This window comes from Pantherophis guttatus, chromosome 2, assembly GCF_059756535.1.
Source record: "Pantherophis guttatus breed Tessera chromosome 2, ASM5975653v1, whole genome shotgun sequence".
NCBI lineage: Eukaryota > Metazoa > Chordata > Lepidosauria > Squamata > Colubridae > Pantherophis > Pantherophis guttatus.
The window spans coordinates 60457862-60463861 of record NC_142064.1 but is presented as its reverse complement, the minus strand read 5'-3'; the positions used below and the strand labels follow the sequence as shown (position 1 = coordinate 60463861).

The 6000-nt window shown below is 33.7% G+C and overlaps 1 long non-coding RNA gene across 1 annotated transcript in view; it reads right to left on the bottom strand.

Moving 5' to 3' along the window:
• Window positions 1–541: 541 nt before the first annotated feature.
• The window catches only part of LOC117661952 (uncharacterized), a 103043-nt gene continuing 97584 nt past the window's right edge, over window positions 542–6000 (bottom strand). Inside the window, exons 4-5 of the long non-coding RNA XR_004590179.2 lie at window positions 3920–4070; window positions 542–834 (exon numbers count right to left, since the gene is read on the bottom strand). This is a non-coding gene — a long non-coding RNA (uncharacterized LOC117661952). The remainder of the gene's footprint in view (window positions 835–3919; window positions 4071–6000) is intronic.

The following is a 6000-nucleotide window of genomic DNA, read 5'->3' as shown; positions in this document are numbered from 1 at the left end:
TCATGTAATTTGCCCTTAGGAGAAGAAGAATCAGAAGAGTTTCTGAATCATCTGAACTATGAAATTGCTTTCAGTATCTTTCCAATGAAAGTGGTTCTTAAAATGACTTCTTTTTTCAAGGACATCAGTAACAATCCTTGCCTACTAAAAAGAAATGGAATAAGGTGATAGCTATAGAAATGCCTGCATTTATCAGGGGGATCTTACAACAATAAATTCCCACAAATCCCCTAATAAATCAAGCACTATTCCATTATGCCAAGGTATCAAACTCATTACTCTCCAGATGATGTTGACTCTTATAATACTTCAGGATTAGCTATGCTGGTTGAGAAAACTGCAAAAAGTAATTCAGTAGCATCTGGAAGACTTCATATTCTTCTTCTTTGCATAAACCATGGCCTGTAGAAAACAAAGCCAAGAAAGACCAAAGTATCAGGAAGAAACTTAACCATTTCAGAGAGCACTTAGAAAATACAAGAAGCTATATGACAACATATAAAAATTGTAAAAATTGTAAAAATATGGAAGATGAAACAGACTGATCCAAACACAAAGGGGGCGGGGGAGAAATTTTTCCAAAAAAATCTCTGAACTCAGAAGAAGTTTTAACCTCAAATTGGCCTGCTAAAAAGATGTCAATGGACGGATAATGGATTCAAAGAAGACCAAAGATGAAAGAGTGACAAGGCTGTATAGTTTCTTTTATTTATGCAAGTTATATTCTGAATATATATAGTGAGGGTAGATGGATTGAAAGAAGATGAATATGGTTTTAAAATTAGAGAAAGAAACATCAATACTTGCATTATGCTGGTGACGCTCCTTTGCAGACTGTAGTAATGAAAATCGAGGAACACAATGAAATACAGTGAAAAATGAGATTAAAATTAAATATAAAAGTAATGACAGCAGGCACAGAAACAAGCAAATAGATCATATATAACAAATCAATTCTCATTCAAGGCCAATTTACCTGTACAGAAGGAATCTAGTCATCAAACCATATTAAGAAGGTAAACCACCCCTTTAATTTCAATTTGAAATTCTTTTATAGTGACAACTCCCAGGTAGCATGTAGAGCAAGGTATTTTATATTAACTGAAATTTCTGGGGGTCTTCCAAGGCAATCCCTGCAGAGAGCATAAAGTGTATTTATGTTTATATATACTGTCATATTACCAACTATTATTTTTGTGGGACTATGCAGGAGGACAAATAGTGACCTACACATAACATCATCATGCAAATGATGCAAACTGTGTGAGAATTGACATACAAATTCATAAGGGAGACATTTGTGGGATGATGTAATTATATGCATATTCTTATTTTGGCATCATCACAGTTTGCACTATGATCCTGCCAGCCATCCTACAGTGAATTGAATGTGCAGTTATGGAAAACTGAAAAAAAGGATCCACAATGCTAAGTCTATAGATGTCTCTGCTATGAATATAAGGGAAAAAAATCTTAAAAAAAAAAAAGAAATTACATTATCTGTTTCAACCACCGCTGCAGAGAATGGAAAATTTCTCCTTCCAATGAGAAATATGGTGAATAGTTTTTGCACATTTCTCTATGATTAGTTTGAAAAGGCTATAGGCAAGAGAAATTATGAAGAAAATGACCTTAACATTGACTAAATTTATAAAAGTAGGCTCATTTTGTTTATTAGCTAAGTTCTCTTAAAGTAGAGAACAAAAAAAATGAAGGTTTTTTTTTTCTCTTGCTATAACTGTTAGAAATTGGTTTTTGAAAAGACATTCCATATGAAATAAGCACCTCGTTTATTGACTTAAGCCAAATACAGTATAAATAAATCAAAATTAAAATATAAATCTCAAACTTACTGTTACTTTTTACCAATCATGTTAAATGTGCTTTAGAATTAATCATATTAATTAATACATTAATTAATACATTAATTAACCGGACATTAATACAATTGAGCAAGTACAGAGGTATTTCACGAGAAGAGTACTCCATTCCTTTGCTCACAATTCCTTATGCCACCAAACTTGAAATTTTGGACTTGCACAACCTAGAACTATGCCGCCTATGGTCTGACCTAAGTATAGTACACAAAATTATGTGCTACAATGTCTACCTGTCAATGACTACTTCAGTTTCAACTGCAATATACACAAGCAAACAATAGATACAAACTCAAGGTATACCGCTCCAAACTCAATTGCAGAAAATACAACTTCAGCAACAGAGTTGTCAATGCCTGGAATGCTCTACCTGACTCTGTTATTACATCCTCAAACCCCCATAACTTTAACCTTAAACTGTCTGCTGTGGACCTCACCCCATTCCTAAGAGGTCTATAAGGGGCGTGCATAAGCGCACCAGCGTGCCTACTGTCCCTGTCCTACTGTCCCCATTTATTTGTCCCCATTTCCTGTGTTCATATCCATTTTTATACTTATATCTGTTATCTTGTACATGTTTGATAAAATAAATAAATAAATAACATAAATAAATAACATAAATAAACCTACCCTCTGGAATCAGTTACCCCCAGAGATAAGGAGAATCCAAGACCTTAGTGCCTTCCGCCATGCCCTTAAAACCCACTTTTTCCAGCAAGCCGGGCTGGCTTAAGAAGAAATTTTAAATGTTTTAATTGGTTTGTATTTTTAATTTTGGGCCAAATTTATATATATTTTAATTGTTTTTTAATATTTGTATTTTATGTTTTTTAATTCTGGCTGTACACCCCCCTGAGTCCTCAGGGAGAAGGGCGGTATATAAATTTAAAATAAATAAATAAATAAATGTACTGTATACTTTGTAAAATTATTCTGAAAACCTTTAAGCAATTGCATAAAGATAGCTATGTGAGGTGTCTGGTTGCCTGAAGAAAGCTTTCTACTTATAAATATTGTTTAATTGAATGAAAGTAAACATAAAGAAAAATGGCTAATTACATTAGCTCCTAGAATAATTAGCCAACATCTAGGCTACCTTTCCACAGAAGTTAAAGTCATATATAGACTTCCTTTTTATACCAAGAATACAAAACAAATGTTTTAAAATATTACATGAACATTAAAAATATTGTTCAATTCTTCAGTCACTAGGCCACATGGTAACTTTATTCAGTTGGGATATTTTAGGTCGGTCTCTAGAACATCTGATAGAGCTGATAAACCTAATCTACAAAATATTCAGAAAGCAAGAGCCCAAAAGGAAACAAACAAACCTTCCTTATCATACATCCTGCAATCAACAAGTAGATAACTGAGAACAACACAAAAAGAAGGAAACAGTCTAAGTCACAACAATACAGTCAAGAAGCCAGGCATACAAATTACAACAATCCTGCTGAAGACAGACAGGACAAGCTGCCACCATTTAAAAAAACAACAACAACAGCAAATCCACTTCCTTATGTCAAAATTAGCTTGGCAATGAAAAATTTGCAAAAATAAAGGGAAGAGGGAATGAGCCCATTTCTAGTTCACACAAAGATAAAAGGATGGATGATGGAAGCATATTCACACTTGTAAGATTCAACTCCATTACATTAAAAGAAGTATTGGCCTACATCGATTTTGTTTAAGTCTGGTCTATCTTGAAGGGAAGACACCAAGCTCAGCAAACACCAAGATCGCTATATTTTAACCATGAAATAAATAAATTATATATTTATTTATTTCATGGTTAAAAGATAGCAATCTTGATATATTCTCCATTATAGCTTATAATAAAGTATGCAATAAGTAAACCAACAACTAAAAATACAATGAAATATTCTGGTGATATAACAGTATACATAAAGCTAATGTAATTCTGAGCTATATCAAAAGGGTTATGCAAATGAAACAAATTAAGTTCAAAATACACATTTACATTAGTAGTCAGGCTAAGTCAAAACATTTAGTAAGTTGCCTGTTAATGCCAAACTTACTTTTGACAAAGCTGTCTTCATTGGTGGCAGCTTATCAATAATACACCACTTCTTTCAACTGAAATCTGTCGTTTTATAATGAATGAGTTAAAAATGACATCAAGGATCAATGGCCTTTTCAATGGTGAAGTACAGATGGGAAAGCTGCACCCTGAAAAAAAATGACAGAAAGAAGGCATATATTTTGAATTACAAATTTGGAAAGGTTATAAAAATAAGAATGGAAAAGCTAACGCTTGCTATTGGAGATAATTCAAGAAACCAATCATTTGTCCAAGGGGCAAATTGCTGCTCTATAGTCTAGCTGTCTTGAATATAAAGGTAGACAAATAAAGTGTCTTCAGTTTGTGCTTTGACAAGTAGTTGCTGAAATTGTATTCTCTCCTATCTCCCTTCAATCATGGAAGGATGTAAGTGTGAAAAGTGTGGTTTCTTAAGCACTGCTCTAAAGAAGGCCCCAAAATACCTTTGAGCATCCAATGACACTGAGATTTAACTAGAAAGAAGACTGGGAGTAGGAAGGATGGTCTTGCTTGTGGCCCTATCTAAAGTCACACTGAGTAGTATTTGGCAGTTGTACTTCATGATCTAACTCACCCAGTTATTTCTGAATGAAACCCAAATGGGACAATATGGAGTTTGATGCTTGGAGGATTCACAGAGCATTCCCAATCAGAAGGAAACATCTGTTATAGTCCATGTCTGCCTCTGGCGTTATTCATGTTTCATGCCTGACTGACTCTGCTTTTGGACTTTAGAGGTCCTTTAACCAGGTCTCTCTTGTGCCTACTTTTCCTGGATGCAGGTAGACGATGAATCCCTGGGGCTGTTATTCAGATTATTGCGATTGGCTGATGAGTAAACTCTTGACAAACCATGCTGACTATACTTAAGCAATGCATTGGTTCACTAACCAACAGCAGATTTATAATTTGCTGATAATCCTAATCTTGACAAGCAAAAGTTGCCATACTTTATGCTGTTATTTTTATTTTTTTATTTTTTTGGCTTACTAGTCACTATGTTGGAAATGATAAATCACCACTTCCTGCCTGAATAATTTCTATCTTGAGAAGTAGGAAATGGGAAATGAGGTCAGCATCATTTTAAAAAGGTTTTTTAAAAAAAATCTTGTTTGAACAGTGTTGTTCCAATCAACATACAAGTTTGGGAAAATTGTGTCTAATTCAATTGCTGATATATACTCAAAAGAAAGAAGATAGTGGAACAAGTCAGGGTAGTCTACAGAGATCTTTACCTGTCAAATTCAATAATTGTAAAGGAGGACTCAAACCACTGTAGCCACCATTCATTTAGATCAAAAATGACTCGTTAGTGTTTTCAGTTTTTTTAAAAAAATCTTTGTGATTTAAATGAAAATTTCAAAAATATTTGAAGTTAATCATCTATTTTACTGTGTGTGTATACCAGTGCATATTATACCCATACACCATCCCAACTTATCATTTGCGGCCAAACACAAAATAATAATTTTATATATACTGTATTTCTGTGGGCTCATTTGACAGCAGCACAAAAAGTTAGATCTGAAAAATCAAGAGAATGTAAACACCTAAGAAAAGCTACACATCACACAAAACCTAATTCAGTGCATCTATAGCTTTTTGACCCAAACAAGTCTGGGTGAGATTTATCAGCTATGTATATGCTAAAAAAAGGTGCTAGGCAAGAATTTGGGTCATGTATCTTGAATTTGGGAATCTGAGAATAATAATAATAATAATAATAATAATAATAATAATAATAATGGCACTTAGCAAGTCAGATTAGAGTGCTAATGATTTCATAGGCACAGCATGGAAACAATTAAAATGGTTTGCCATTGTCTTCCTTCGAAATGTGAATCAACCTACATATCTTTTCTACAAATCTAGTAGTTCTTGGTTGTCTCTGATCCATATTCTAGCAAGTCTGACCCTACTTAACTCAATCCCCAAACATATTGGCTAGGTGTTGACCACAAAATCAGTTCTGACATGAATTTAGTTTGTGATTTTGGGGTTCTGTATGTTGGGCTAATTTCTATGAACTTTAAATATTTAGTTGGATTCATTCTTCCT